The sequence below is a fragment of the Sander vitreus genome, chromosome 10, assembly GCF_031162955.1.
Source record: "Sander vitreus isolate 19-12246 chromosome 10, sanVit1, whole genome shotgun sequence".
In the NCBI taxonomy this organism is placed as follows: Eukaryota; Metazoa; Chordata; class Actinopteri; order Perciformes; family Percidae; genus Sander; species Sander vitreus.
In genome coordinates, this window is record NC_135864.1 from 34,647,088 (window position 1) to 34,664,048 (window position 16,961).

Below are 16,961 nucleotides of genomic sequence, written 5' to 3' on the forward strand. Positions count from 1 at the left end.
TGTCAGTAGTTCCCAGGCACATCGAGTTCCCTCCTCTTTACCTTTCAGGGAGTAAAGCAATTTACTGTTTGGCTACTCCCCAGTGCTTTGCACTCAAAGTGTATGAACACATTGCTCAAGACACTGTAGAATCAGCTAGGTAATGTCTGTCTACTTCCACCTGAACGCCCTCTTTATCATGGTGAGCTTAAAGGAATGAGCCAAGTCCTGGAGAATTACGGAGTGAGGATTTTGGTGCAACTAATGAACTTCTCTGACTGTCATGCACCTCTCCGATCTGATGTTTACAGCTCTTCCTGTAGTGCTGTGAGGTATTTCTTCAATTAGCCACATTGGCTATTGGAGTGATCCCCAAGTCCTGGTGGGAGCATAATCTGTTGGCATTCATTCACACCTCCCTGATGGAGTTGTATCATTTTGGCCCACATCAAAGGGCAGAGCGGTATTCAAAGGGTTTTGGCCAGTGTTTTGGTCCACACGGTAAAAGATTCAGCTGCGTCAGGTAGCCCTGGTCAATCCCCAGATCCTAAAGAGGGTAGTCCCAGAGCAATGCCACATTACCCATTCTGGGGCAGTCTTTCAAGTCTTGAATCATAATGGGGACAGGATTTTCTTTTCAGATTGTCACCTATTCAAGGTAAGCAGGCGATGTCCACAATTTGACAGCTTCCAGAAGTGGTACAAGGAGAGAAGAGAATTTCCAGTAAGATTCTCTGTTGGTTCTGTGCTCTTGTTCTTGCAGGCAAAGGTCAGTTGCACACCCTGTTTATTCTTATAATGATCAATGTTTGTGCTCTGGTTGTTTTCACAAGACTGTTACTGCCCTCTAAATTTGTTCCGCTTGGGCAATTTAAAATGTGTGTTCCTCAGAGGCAGTTATTTGTTATGTACAAACATTCAGCGCAGAGGAATACAGTATTTTAGGGGCAAAGAGCCTCCATCGAAGATACAGGTTTAGTTACTGAGCATCTCTTCCAACAGACAGAGGTGGATTCTCCCTCTCATTGTTCCTTATTTGCGTCTTTCTTTCTTCCCCTTTCTCTTTCTCCTTTTCTTTGTTTTTCTTTCTCTCTGTGCTTCCTTCTTTCTTTCCATGTCAACAAGCGGCAGTCAGCTGTTTAGATAAGCTGATGCATTAATCCCCCTAGCCCCTCATCATGGTTGGCCTTATCAAGGTCACAACACTTATCAGCATTTTATCCGAATGCAGGGGAAGACGAGGAAACAGGCCTGTGGGCTGGAATTCTTCGGAGAAGCTTATTTAGCCCCATACTGTTTTTGATGACAGGCCATGAATAACTTTAATGGTCCTTGTGCTAAAGCTCTTAGCACACAGACCAGAGGATCATTAGGGTCTAATCTTTAGCTCCTAATCTCCGTTTTAGATCGGACTAGCCTCACTAGCTGACCTTGTAGCTATGCCTGCTCCCAAGCAAATCCTCAACCTTGACTTGGCTTCATCTGTGTTCACAGGAGCCTATCCCGAGGCTTAGCCTCATCCTGGACTTAAAACATCAAAAGCAACATTTATCCTGACTTCATCTTGAAGTTAAAAATCTGTTCAAATGCATACAAAAACACAATGTGTGACACCCAAATCATTTTGCATATCAACTGTATTTACTACTCAAACATTAGTTTGAGCTGAGCATGAAACGGTTAATTTTTGTTTAAGCCACGGCTGCACCTGCTGGTTTTACAGAGCCAATTATCAGGGAGGTTAATGTAATGGAAATTAAAAACAAAACTGTTTCTTTGATGTCTGTCTTCTAAGCCTGACAACAGGGAGTGAAGGTTAAAACCCAATGAGCGTAGTCTTTAAACAAGAGTCTCTTTAAAAATCAAGTGCAACATAATTCAGGAAAATAGAACACCAATCACAACGGAAAGGATAAATACCTCATTACATTTTAAAACGCAGCACAGCCTTTGAAGAAATAGAAGGCCTGGGGGTATTTGATCAGTTGGAGGTCAGAGCCTGAGCTGATGGATTTAAAAGGAAAAAAAGCTTTTTACAGTTCTGTGTTACCATGAGATAGTTTGACGTTATAGACACCAATAAAATAATAATCATCATCATCACTGATGTCGTCATTGAAATCAATACTCTCATTGTTACAATAAGCCAATTAGTGCCTTTGGTATAAATAGGAACCAATATTTGGTTCCTCAGGTGCAACCCGGAAGCACATACAGATTTTGACCATGCACACGCATGCACGCACACACACACACACACACACACCACTACACAGGCACACATACAGGCAGTGATTTGTCTGTAAACCCAACAAAGATTTCATGGAAATAAATGGAACCAATAGATTTAACTGCAAATATGACTTTGACTTTCAGGAAACAAAGATTTTTGAATGGATTATAAAACATCTTTACCAAAAGTGGGGCACAATTGTAATGTAATGCTTGGGACTGGTATCAGAGAAAAGGCCACGTTGTTACTGAAAGCAAAAGCATGTATCATCTCTAAAGTGGCCACTTTTGTACACCTTTCAGGCTTTCAGCTTGTTAGACTCACCTCTGTTTTGATGTTGTCAGAGTGGCTTGAACGTTCATCAGTCTAAGCCAGTGGTTCCCAAACTGTTGAGCAGGCCCTCATGGGGGTGACGAGGTGATGCAGAGCCATTCCATGAGCAGGGGGGCCAATGTGGAGTGAATAGACCATTTTCATAGCAGACATTTATACTCGTTAAACACAGGTGTAAATAATAACATTATAATTGCTGGAATGGAGCCAACGTTAATGTTAGCTCCACTTTGCTTTTCTTCTATGACAAGTCAAAATGTGTGCTGTGAAAAAGATCTACAAACCTGATTGATTTGGGATGAATAAAGACATGAGTGCTCTGATCCTAGCAAGGCAACATGATTGAGGTTAGCAAGCTTTGGAAATGGACATGCTTTTGTTACCAGTTTTCCACATATTGTTTTTGTTTTATTGGTTTATTAATCCCTGGCCGATGAAACAGAAATGGGATGGGGGTGGAGGGCAAATTTATTTTTCTGCTTCCAGAGAGAGGCATGGCAGAAAACGTTTGGTAACCACTGGTCTAAGCTGTACTTTACAGCTAAATCATTTAAGATATAATATGAGATGATTTATAGAAAAAATATTACTATTAAACAGACCATCACAGACCATATAACATATTAAACTTTTTGTCGGTAAAGGCTTGCTTGACAAAATAATACCTTCCCTTTGCCTTGTTTAATGCAAATATTAGAAAAATATAATTTATCTGCCATCCAACATCTGACTTCTGATCTCTCTCTGACAATGTTGCAATACATTGATGTTGTAGTTTCAATATTTTTATAATGTGAGGACTCCTTTTTCATTGGCATGAAAACTGAAATGGAAATGTGAATGAAATGCAAGTGTAATTGTACAGTAAATTATTCAAATTATCAAGAGTATATTTCATCTGCTTGAGAGGAGGGAAAATCCCTAAACAGATGCATTACACCAAAAAGCACAGATTCCATTTACATCTTCTTTAGTTATCCTATTTCTGCATGGGAAATAATCTGTACCCAGTCCTCACACCTGGGACCTGTCATATTTCTGCCTGAATAAATATGCATAATGCATTTTCTTAAAGCAATAAACAAAATTATCTAGGATTTGAACAACAAAAAAGGACAGTTGCTCAGAAGCTAAGTATTCTTTAGGTGAGCGCTCAATATCTCATCATATGCATTGTCCCTAGAGTACAATAATGCAGTTTGACGTGAAATCAAATTCTGCCAATCCACTTATCACAGCTACAGTATTTTTGTTGCGTTAGTAAGAGGCAACAGTGCTGAAGGCGCATACATCAATTAACGTGCCAGGACAGGTTCCAAGAGATGCTGGTAAATTTGCAGGTTCAGCCAAACAGCGCTTATCTCCAGCTGGCAGCTGGACGTGGCAGAAATAACTCAATTTAATACCCGTGGCTGTTGCGTGATAATGGTTGCACTCCTGTCACGATGGGAGACTTCTCACCTCTTTAACCCTGCAGCTCCACTTCACTTCTGCAAGCTGCCGGCATTTAGCTGGAAGAGGTAAAATTCATATTGTCTGTCCTTTGTCCTTCCCCTCATCAATCATATCAGACATAACATTGCCAATCCTCTCTCTTCTTCTCCTGGTTTGCCTTAAGACAATAAGGCTGAATTATTTCCATTTGAAGCCCATTTGAAGTTATTTTTCTCACTGCTGTGTCACACACCAAAGACTCAAAGTCATGCTGACGCTCAAACCACTATAGGGTTCTGGAGAAGCTTTCATTAGGCGACCACAATGAAACCTCTCAGGAAGAAAGACAGCTAGGTGACTCTGGCCAATCTAAGTCTGTCATACAATATTTGGCCAGTTGAAAGGATTCTGATTCGGTCACTCTCAGACGTAAGGGTTCACTTTGAACTTGAAAGTCTTTGTGTCCAATGTTCTCAAAAGTTTATTTGTGACAGGCCCTTATAATGGCCATGATCTGTCCTTCTATAATATATATATATATATATATATATATATATATATATATATATATATATATATATATATATATATATATATTTATTTTAGATTTCTTTATTTAAGTCCAACATGTAAATGTACCAGATTTAGCCATGCAGGCTAAATCTGGTACATTTACATCCTTCTATCTGACTCTATCTGACAACAGATACCGGCCAGGCTAGAATGACATAGAGTAATGGTTCCAACAGGATGGCTTTTGATTAGTGTGACCATGGCACCATTTGTCTAACAAAATCATCCACTTTCATCAATTTGTTTTCTATCTAAGAATAGAAAATGTCTAAAGCCTGATAGTGGATCTTTTGGCTTCTTATATGAAATAAATGCAACCGCAGGCTTCAGTCAAATCAAGTGTCTCTCATTACTGTTCACGGTGAAAAATAAATTGCACAATTTTAGCAGGAGTTCTGTGGTCAGTCAAACTATTAGCAAATGGTCCACAATAGCAAACCATAGTAGTGACATGGTCCTTTAACCTTCTATCTGATTAACATTGTTCTAACAGCTTTAGGCTTTTTATTATTGAATATATAGGGCTGGCAACAGATCAATGAAATAATGCAATGGGCTTGTAACCACGAGTATGAATCAATGATCTAATGTACCAGTCAAAATCACCCATGATGCATCATTTCATTTTTATCTCGAGGGTAGCTCTGAATGTACAGTACTTTTTATGCTTATGTATCACGTATAGACAGCGGAGCAATCCCCCCCTGATTTACATGAACAGCTAGCTGACTGTGGTAGAGAGATATTCAGAATGAAACTGCACATCACTGATGCTGCTGAAGTAAGAAATAAGTTATACATAAGAATTTTGAAGAAGGCTGAGTGTACTGTTTGCTATGTAACTCAAAGAAATGGTGTTTGGTGTGATGTGGGCATCTTCTAGTCTCCGTCCCTCCAGCACTTTTTCTATGCGCGCACACACACACACACACACACACACACACACACACACACACACACACACACACACACACACACACAGGGCTAATAATGACTGTGGCTGGTGATCCAATTCAATGACCATTAGGAGGCATAATGTGTTGCTGACTTATGCTGTTCCTGTGCTAAACATGAACCACTGCTCTCCCTACCTAGTGGCTGGAGGACTGATTCTCTTAAGTAACTCAGTTTTGTTAAGCAGTCCTGTGGAGGTCAATCAATCCAGGAGCTGTTCACTTTATCACTTGATGCCTGTGCCTGATTGTCACAATTAATTAACTCACTAAAGGAACCCAATGTACATAATTATACCATAAATATTGGCCAAAACGTGGTACCTCCTGTACCTTATAATGCCATTAGCTTAGTCCAGAACAGTGGGCTTTAAGTTATACAGAAGCAACTGAACCATTTGAATCACTGAATCAGATGTCTGTATTCTATATTTCTGTCAAGCAATGGTCACATTCTCACACAAAAACATGTTTTCTGAATTGAGATTGAGAACTGAGGTCATTTGCAAAGACTTATACACTGTAAACCCCAATCCATCCATGACACAAAATTGTAATGCTATGTCCACACAAATGTTCAGGATTGTCAAAACAACATAAAAACTTTATGTTCATTGACACAAAAAATCATCCCATGTGAGGTTGACATAATTTTTTTATGTTAAGTCAACAATTTTTTACTTTTGAGTTCATTCTACTAAAATGTATAACGTCAACATCACTTAATTAGTTCAAGGCCAATTAACAACACATATACTGTGCACTTAGCATATATTTTGATAGTTAAATAAACCTAAACAATGGTTGTCAAAATATGTACTCAATGTTTTTATGTTCATATGACAAGCAGTCACTTTCATGTTCAACAAAATGAAAATATTCATTCAACAAAAACACATAATTACAACATGAGTTCCACAGTTATGCTGAACACAAACATGTTGTGCTGTTTTAACATGAAACCAACGTATTATGTTTTAGTACACATAATTAAGTTTTAACTAGTCAAAGGAACGTTAAATTTAAAGGTTGAGAACAACTTTGTCTAACTTAAAATGTTTGAATAGAAAGGATACATACAATTTGTGTTATGTTTGATTTGATACAACATTCATATTTAGTGTTAAAATGGCATATATTGTTAAGCTCAATGGACAGCATAGAATTTGTGCATTAGGTTTACATTTAAGTAAACCAATTGTGAAAAGTATCTACTCAGTTGTTTAATGTGTATTTGACAAGCAGTTACTTTCTTGTTCAACAAAATAAAAACATTGTGGTCACTTAATACAACAAAAACACAATAATTACAACATGAGTTGCAGTTATGCTATGAATTTTGGATTATATTTTTAATTGTAATCCATCCTTTCAGGACTTGTTCGGGAATCATAGTGTCGGGTTACAGCAAGTCCATGAACAGTATGACGTGTAAAGAGTTATGAATTCAAACTTATTTTCCCCTTGTATTGTTAAAAAAACAAAGCAGTAAATATACTGAAAATTGATGCCGGGAATCACTGGCCGCTTACTCAATATCAAAATATTTTGCCCACAGTAAAAGCATCAGTGCACAAATGACAGAGCTTAATGGTTTCTATTATACACATTGTGTTTAACCATAAAAGAAAAGATACCCCTATAAAAAGTAAAATGTTTCTCAAAATGCAGCTATTTAGTTTTTATTTATTTAATTAAAAATAGGTTTCAAAGTTTTACAGATAACTGAGCTATACTGAGTGTCCAAAAAACAGTCAGCATTTTTACCATACACACACACACACACACACACACACACACACACACACACACACACACACACACACACACATACAGTATATATGAACACATCATTCAGGCATAAACTGACATAAGGTGCAACTGCCAGAAAGGGAAAAAAAGGAATACAGTAACTTAGAAATACAACACTATCACAATACTGGTGCCACTGTGTCAATAAAATAATTCAACATTAAATCATGTTATAAAACCGTTTGAATCAATTGTCTTACCTCATAGGTTTATTTTTTTCATATAACTTTTTTCATAATAAAAGCTCAGTCCCCCTGGTTCACCAGTGTAAAGCTTTCAATGTGTAGCTGCAACAGCAGGAGAGGTTTGGTATGCTTTAGCAGTAAAAGCAGAGCTCCAAAATGATTGAAAGTGATAAGTAAATGGTAAAATAAGACTCATCTGAAAGTACAAACAGGAAAACAGGAATGAAACCAAACTCCAAACCACATAAAGACCCTTAAAATAGAGCTTTCACTCCGGTCTCCAGCACAGAAAGACAAGTTTAGCTGAAGAGGACAAAACTGAGGGGAGGAGACCGCCTCTTGTTTACCCTGCAAGTTCACACAAGCGGTCATAGTCCTGAAGTGACTCAATAACAAACCTGTAGCATGCAGCACTTTTTTGTAAGGAAGTAAACATGGAGACCACTGAAGTCAGCGTTTACGATTTAATTTATAAGTTCATGTGCAGTGGAAGCCAGCAAATTTGTGATCAGATGATAATGAGGATGAGGAGAAAGGGAGCCAACATTTTTAATTATAACTTTTTGTGGAGCAATGGCTGCTGCGTCTGAGGTGTGTGTCTGGAGAGTTGGAGCCAGGAGTGGTGGGACTGTACCATGAATGGCTTCACTGAAACAGATTGCATCCGGAATTTCAAGATTTCTGTTTTTTTGTTAGCGTCTCTCGACAAGACTCTCGCAGCAAGGAGTTGGGTTGTGGCTGTAAATGGACGGGTGGGTAAGAGAGGCCACATTGCACAAAATCAGATATGTATTTAGGACAATATGATAGTGGCCCAAATATTAGCTGAAAAAGATTGGATTCTAGTTTGGATCAACGTAAGTACATTTTCAGGATAAAGCCTGATGTCCGGGACGTGATGTCAGGCTTTGCCCCTCACCTTCCGCTCTGTGTGTGTTTCAGTTGTCAAAATTCCTTCACTACAAGAAACAACAACAAACTTGGAGCTAACAGCCACGCACTGAAAATGTATAGTTTTGAAGAAAATTTGGATCGTGCGCAAGATGGGCCAGCTTGGTTCTTGCAGGGAATAATTGTCAAGATGTACAACGAATATGTTTACCGTATTTACTCTCTAGCTGACGTTTTGGGACCGATTGGCGTGATTACACATGGCGATAGCCTAACTCACAGAAACATTTATGACAGACAACCTCACACTGTGCCTCAGATGCAGCTAATTAGCTGGGTCTCATACTCATATAATGATGCATATGGACAAGTTTAAGATTCAACAGGCAGGTTATGAATAGGTCAAAAATAATTGTATAACTGGAATAAATAAATATGTGAATGTAGCCAAAATCCAATGAACAGTGGGCTGCATGAGATTGAGATGATAAGAATGATGGCCAGAAAAGGTGCGTGTGCATATGAGGAGGTATTTTCTGTGAATTTTTTTATCAATTATCAATTTTATTGAAAATGTATGTGATTAGCATTAAGAACAACCTGCATAAAAAAACATAATCTAAATTTATCTACAAACCTCTGTGCAAGTAATTTATCAACTACCAAAACGTAATACAATGTTCATGTCATTTCTTAGGCATACTTTGCAACATAATGTTAAGAAATATGATTTTTTTTTGTAAAGAAATATGCAGATTCTTCTAAAGTTCAAGTTTCAGGCGCCCAAAATATGTAACCGAGGAGGTTGACGAGTTTGATTTGAGTTTGATCCAGCGCCAATCAGCAGGACACTTGCGTTAACGTCCGTTGGTCATTCCGGCGCCCTGCCAGACTCAAACGCTGTGGATTCTGCTGGAGAGCTTTGCGTGTCGTTGAAACGGTAAGGTAACAGTAATTATGTTTTAAATTGATTAGTTTTATCGCTACAGTTACTTTCTTAGCCACAAACAATAGTGTGCCCCATATTGTAAGTTGCTAGCAAGCTAAACTTTGTCTTGACTAGAAATGTTAAGGTAGGCCTATGTGACATTTCGGTATGGGGGTATTGTGAGGCCGCGCTCTGTTAACCTGTGCCTGCTACAGTGCGTGGTCACCTAAACGTTAGGCCTACCTGTTGTTTGGTTTGCCTCGGCTAAAAAGAGAACAGGGAGTCTGACTATAATAAACATTCAGCTAACATTATGTGATTGTTTTGACTCATAGGCAGTGTATTTATACAGCAAATTTTGCATTGTTAATGAAATATCCTATTTTTGACCTTTTAAAAAAATTTAACTTGAATTTAAACAACGTTTAGCCTAACTTACAAAGGGTATGCAGGCAACATCAATCCATGCACCAACAGAGCACGTTCTTCAAAAGATGGCGCCCCATAAAATTAAGCAGGGCATAAGGTCAACCTCACATTCTCTATAATAGACAATTTTATACAACGGTAAATAGACTAGCACTGAGTATCACCAATACAATTATACTTATTGCTCTGAAATGCCCTTACAATAGTGATATTATGGTCTCATAGCTAAACAGAGAATTGTAGGTTAGAATATGTTTTGTGAATATGAAAGCATGGTGGTGTGTGAGTTAACTTCAGGTGGGTCTGTATTTAATAGGCCCGTCGGAGGGACAGCTAGCTGTTCAGCTCATTCTGATGCAGCATAAAAGCACGGTGGAACCAGAAAGCCAGCCAGTCGGTGTTAGTTAGCTAACATTAGCTTGCTAACTCCGCCTTAACGTTACCCCGTCGCCACATCGTTCACAGAAAACGAGCCGAATACAGATGTCACTCGTGGCGATAGCAGTGTGCTTTGTGTGGATGAAGCATGAAGTTAATCTGACTCATTTAGCGGCTGGCTCTCTGCCTCGTAACGTTACTATTCCGCTGCTCGTTTGTCCATCAGTTATTGTAAAACCTCAGCTCCGCGACTTGCCGGATTAAATATCAGGTAATAATCAACTGTAAAGTAGCTACACCTTTTAAAGGATCCCTTGGTAAATCAGCCTCTGTCGGGTAGAAAGTGAAATTGTAGAAAGGAAAAAAACAAAAACGTTAACACCAACATTTAGTGGCAAAATCCATTGTTATGTCTACAAAATTATTTTAGTATAATATAAGTTCAAGTCACTACTTGCACCATGCAACGTATTACTTTGTATTATGAGTCTGGAGATCCTTCTTTCTTGTTGAAGGGGAAATCTATTGTTGGGACACGTTTGTTTCTACTGAATTGTATTAATGTTAATAGTGTTTGGATGCTTTCAACGGTTTGTTTGAAATATTCATTAGCAAAACACACACAAAAATTATAAAATGATAAATCTTTACCCGGACAAGTGACTTTTGTGCATGGACAAGTGAAACGTAAATGTACTTGTCCAAAGGGCAAGAGCCTCAAAAAGTTAATGTCGAGCCCTGAGGACCTTTTTAGTTTTGGAATCTAGACACTTAGGCTACAGCTACATCATTTCAGTGTCAGATATATTACATTAGGGATGCCAAGAAATTGAAATTCTTGGCCAAAGCCCAATATAATGAAAAAAAGTTGTCAGAATAACTGAACGTGGCCTGTCGCCATTTATTTATTATGCCAATGTTTTCACCTATTTCTAAATTAGTCATGTGCTGTTACTATTTTGTCTTCTCAAAGTAAAAATGAATTACAAAACTTTACAATTTTTAAAATAATTGCACATTCCAGCAGACACAATATAACTTAAAATAAATTGGTCAGATAAAAATATTTTTACTTATGTACGCCTACACAAGGGCATTGTAAAGAATGCAAAAAAACTGAATGGCTCCACAACAAATTAATAATGGTCGTGGAAGAAAAAGTGGCAGGGTCTACGTCATGAAAAGTAGCTTCCCTGCTTTGTCGTGCACCTCTCACTCTACACTTGTTGCTATTTGATTACTTCATCAAAAACGGTAAAATGTATTCAGTCTTTTCACTTATTCATGAACACAGCAAGTGCTTTTTTTGTTGGTATTTTTCGGCCAATTAATCTCAGTTACCAAAATTTCGGTGCATCCCTACTTTATATTTAGATATTAGTATTGTATCGGACTTTTATTTATTTTTGTATTGTATCGGACTATATTTGGGACACAGAAAAATCAGAACAGTAATGTCTGCAGCGAAGTGTTAATATACAGTATATAGTTAGTATTTTCACGTGTTTCACATTTTTCTTTTTCACTACAGCAAACACAAGATATCAATGTTGACCAGATAGCAGTTCTCCGGTGTCTACCACTGCTGCTGCAAGAAGATGACACAGAGCTGTTCTACACATGCAAGGTGGGTTGATATACTTTACATTGGCAAGCAATAGTAGGCTGGGCATTTAATTGAAAATGTCAAATTTCCCCCCAAAAAAACAAAAAAAAGAAAATGTCAAATTTCCTATTATGTGTTACTGGGGGACATTACAGAAATGTTTTTCCTCACTTGTTGGGTAGTTAACAGGTGTGTATTTGTAAGGGGAATTGGACAAAGAAAGAGAGCTCCACAGCCATATGTTTTTGCTGCATATGCAAGATGAGACAATGTTATAGGCATTGTACAATGCTGTGTCAAATCTATTTTAATTTGCAAATACATTTATTTTAAAGCCATATATTTTTAAGCCATGTAAGTGGCTTGCAAATGTTACGTTTCAATCTACAGTGTAAATGGCATACTTGTCAAAATCTTCATAAGACTTAAAGATACAAGGAGTTTTAAAATGTAGGAAGAAACTGCGCGTGCAAGCATCTCAATACCACTCACGTTATCCACATCATATTTACACAAAACAAATGATATATCTTGAAATGAAAACGGCTGTGTCAATAACAGAGTAGAGACAAAGTTGTAATAGTATATTTTTGGGCATATTTTCCAGGAGGGTGCAGACCAAGACTCTACCATTAAGATACCTGCTGCCATTGTGTCCATCATTGCTGACAGTGAGGATGTAACCATGGTGCATTCCATCCTCATGAAGTCAAGGTCTTCCTCCAGGATCAGGTTGTCTTGCAGGGAACTGAGTGCTGGCCTGAGGCACTCCTGTATTTGTATGGCTTGCTGTATGTCCTCCAGGCTGAGATGACATACTTTGAGTTCATTCAGAAAGTCATACTGAACGTGGACGGGGAAAAATTAAAACCAAAGACACTGTCCTTAAAAAATAAACTCTAAACTAGCTGGGGGAAAAAATAGTTTGCAGACATGTTAAAGTCATGAACATGTTGAGCTGTTCTAACCCGGAGTGTGGCCTTTACATCCTTTCTCGGGTGTCATGTTTACAGAAATGATTTTTTGACTTGTAGGATAGTTAACAAGCACTCTATTTGAAAGGAGAATTGGACAGTTGAAGAAAAGATTACATGTTTTGTATGGAGAGGTGCCCCACAGCCAGATGGGTTTTTGCTGTGCAAGACGGGACAATGTTGTAGGCATTGTACAACAATGTGATGGGAAAGCAATGATTGGACAATTTCACACAGCTGAGCGAAAGATCTATTTTAATTTGCATATTTGCTTTTTTTTTAAATTGATTGTGGCACTAACATCCTTTCGTTGTGGCGTCGTGTTTACAGAAATACGGTTTCTCAATTATAGTTAAAAAAAGAGTGCATTTGAAAGAAACAGTGGAAGGAAAAATGACATGTTAAAGGACAATTCTGGCGCAAAACGAACCTAGGGGTTATTAACAGATGTGTACCCACTCTGTCGTTCCCTGGGACATGTTTTCATGCTAATTGCGGACCACTGGTTAGCTTACAACGCTAGTATTCGGGGCACAGGGAAAGTAAAAACAAATCGCTATTTATACCACTAAAAAGGCTCAAAATATCACCAAACTTCAACGGTAGCATAATGAGGGTCCCTACATGTTAACCGAAGCATTGAGAACTTTGTAAGTACAGTTTATTGAAAAGAGAGATTATGAAGACACTCACGTTCATGTTTCCATGCCGCCGCCGTCTTGGAAACCAGTCATGACTTACAGCTGGCGATGCAAACTAAAATCAAAAGCAATTTGCTCAATATATCTGAAATCCTCGCACTCTGCATAACTTGTCTAGTGTACTTACTCAGTGGATAACTGTCATCTGGTCCCTCCGGTCTGGGTCCCCATCTCCAATTAATTTTTATTTATTATAAGTACAGCCCTGTTTATCAGAGAGAGTTACCAGTAGTAGTAGTGGTAGGTAAGTACAGCCCTGTTTATCAGAGAGAGTTACCAGTAGTAGTAGTAGTAGTAGTAGTGGTAGGTAAGTACAGCCCTGTTTATCAGAGAGTTACCAGTAGTAGTAGTAGTAGTGGTAGGTAAGTACAGCCCTGTTTATCAGAGAGGGGGAATCTTCAGACTGTACAAAACACTGCGTCTCTTGGGTGTCGCGACGCAACAGGTCCCACTCCTTGCAACACAGACACTCCTGTTGGGTGGCCATAGCTTTACATTGTCCGCAGGTACACCACCAGTTTCCTGAAGTACGAGGCTGTATTGTGGCATTGACTACCGGTAGCTCTCTCTCTCTCGTAGCCCTTTCACGGAGCTCCCGCAGCTCTTTGTTCAATAAACTGTCTGTACACTTACAAAGTTCTCAATGCTTGGGTTAACATGTAGGGACCCTCATTATGCTACCGTTGAAGTTTGGTGATATTGTGAGCCTTTTTAGTGGTATAAATAGCGATTTGTTTTTACTTTCCCTGTGCCCCGAATACTAGTGTTGTAAGCTAACCAGCGGTCCACGCTAGTGTCTTTCAAGCTACAAACACATTCAATTAGCATGAAAACATGTCCCAGGGAACGACAGAGTGGGTACACATCTGTTAATAACCCCTAGGTTCGTTTTGCGCTGGAATTGTCCTTTAATGGAGGAGGGTGCAGACCAAGACTCTACCATTAAAAGATCTGCTGCCATTTGCTGACAGTGAGGATGTAAACATGGTGCCATTCTATCCTGGTGAAATCCAAGTCTGGCTCCAGGATCAGGTTGTTTTGCAGGGAACTGAGTGCTGGCCTGGTGCACTTCTGTATTTGTATGTCCTCCAGGCTGAGTACCCAAAAGGCATTATGTAGATTCTGTTTTTTTTATGAGCTTCCCCACTGCAAGATGGTTTTTGCTGCATGTATCTGTGCAACATGTGCATGATTTGACATTATAGGCATTGTAAAACAATATGCTGAATAACAATAATAGGATAATTTAACACTGCTGAGTCAACTAATTATTTTAATTTGCATATACATTTAATTTTTATTCCAAACATTCTTTTTTTAAGCAATGTAAGTGGTGTGTCAATGTTAAGTTCAAATCTACTGTGTAAATGGCATACTTGTCAAATGTCTTTTATAAGACTTATGCTTTTTTATAAATTTTATCATCAATTAATTTTATCATCATACAACAATGTGATTCAATAGTGATGATAGATCATTTGACTGAGCTGTGTTAAACTGTCCTATTTTAATTTGCTAGACATTTATTTTGATTGGTTGTGATGTTGGCCCTCACATCTTTTGTTGCAGTGTTATGCTGTATTTTGCAGTATGCAAAATAAAATAAAAATAGTTTACACCACTGTTCAGATTTTTGCTTACATAAACTTGTATTTTGTATTAGCAGTGAGAATGTAGAGCTGACATGAAAGATTTGTAAGTATAACAATTGGGTGAATTTTGCTTAATTTTTAGGGTACATTTAGCATGGAAAATAGACATTTTGACACAATATTTCTGTGTATAGAACACCGGTGTTATTGTGGAAAAATAGGTTGAAACTTAAAATATATAGTTCAAATGTACAATTACAAATGTGTAACCATATTTTAAAATATGTGCATTGTTTGGACATAAAATACTGGTTGGAAAATTAAAAATGTAATATTAAGTCGACTGTAAGGCTTTAATACGCATTAGTTATTTGTACACAAAATAATTTTATTCTGTTTTAAAAAGTACATTTTAAACATAACGACAACTCAATAACTTATGTATACTAGATAATCCCACTTAATATGACATGGAATTTTATGTTATAAAACAATTTTATCGTTTTATTAAAAATGTGTTCAACTGACATATCTAGTCAGGCAAGGTTCATGTGACACATTTATTTTGTGTCAGATTTACTCATAACTTTAATGTTACTGTACTGAACGTTTTGTGTGCGAGCAGTTTCAAGTTTGTTTGTACATACAATTAACAAGTTATGACACATCACTTTTTGTGTTTAGTAAACATAGATACACATTAAGTAACCTGATTGTTCTATGTTAATATAACGTAGAATTATGTTAAGAAAACACTAATTTTTGTTGCATGATTAAAAAAGTGATGTTAAACTGACATAAATTTCCTTTCAGATAACACTCGTGACACATTTATTTTATGTTTTGTGTACTCAAAACTTTAACGTTATCATACTGTACTAAATTAAATGTTTAGGTTTACAGTGTATGCATCAATGCTCAGGCCTATGTAGCAGTAGTTGGATCAAGCCGCATGTTAAAGTGCAGAAATAGCAGTAGCCTAAAGCCGCTAGCACTCACAAAGGTCAGCAGCTTGGGCTCTAAATTCAACAAATGGAAACAATGGCATGCAACAGTTGCTTTTCTAGTTAAAGCTACAGTGGGTAACTTTTATAAAAAAAATTTTTTTAAAAAGTGTCATATTTGCTCAACTGTCACTATATCCTGACAGTGGTACATGAGACAGATAATCTGTGAAAAATCATATTCCTCTTCCTGGTGCTCCTAATGGCATAAGGAAAACAACCAATCAGAGCCGAGGAGTCTGTAACGCAGTGTCAATGACTGCTCGTGAACTCCACTCAAACTGTCAAACTAGGCAGCGCTGATTAAATATGCCGCAACAGTATTATGATTCATATTTAATCAGTGCTGCCTAGTTTGACCGCAGTTCACAAGCAGTAATTGACACTGCGTTAATGACTCCTCTATTGAAAAAAAATACCTACTGAACCTTTTAATATGTTAATATAACTAAGTCACATATAAACCTGAATTGTTGGGCCCAAAACCTTGAGCTAGTAAACCACAGAGCTGCCACTGAACTTCTTCTGAAGTTAAGACAAGTGATGCTTTGAAATGCTAATGCAAGCATGTTACAAATTAACCATTTTGACCTGATGACAAAAATCAGGAGATCATCAAAATCACTACAGTTCATCCTGAGGGGACCATGAATGTCTGCGCCAAATGTCATAGCAACCCATGTACAAAGTAATTGCTTATAGCTAATAGTTACAATACATTGTCAAATTTGCTGACACCCATTCAGTTTGCCAGCCGGTATATAACTCAAAGGGTGCAAGCAGATTTGAGAATCTATTGTAACTAAAGCTGATTACCTCTATTTTGGAGGACGGCCAGCAAACACTGGCTGCCTGCAAGGTAGCCAGTAAACAATCATCTTTTCCTTAATTCATGTGATTACAAGCAGGTAATTTGCCTTAGAACTGTATGGATCACTGCACAATCATGGACATCA

At 37.9% G+C, this 16,961-nt stretch overlaps 1 long non-coding RNA gene across 1 annotated transcript; it reads left to right on the plus strand.

Moving 5' to 3' along the window:
- The first annotated feature begins 9,234 nt into the window (after window positions 1–9,234).
- Window positions 9,235–12,597, plus strand: LOC144524002 (uncharacterized). Its single transcript, XR_013502567.1, has 3 exons — window positions 9,235–9,333; window positions 11,660–11,755; window positions 12,342–12,597. It is a non-coding gene; the product is annotated as an uncharacterized LOC144524002 (long non-coding RNA).
- Window positions 12,598–16,961: the final 4,364 nt, after the last annotated feature.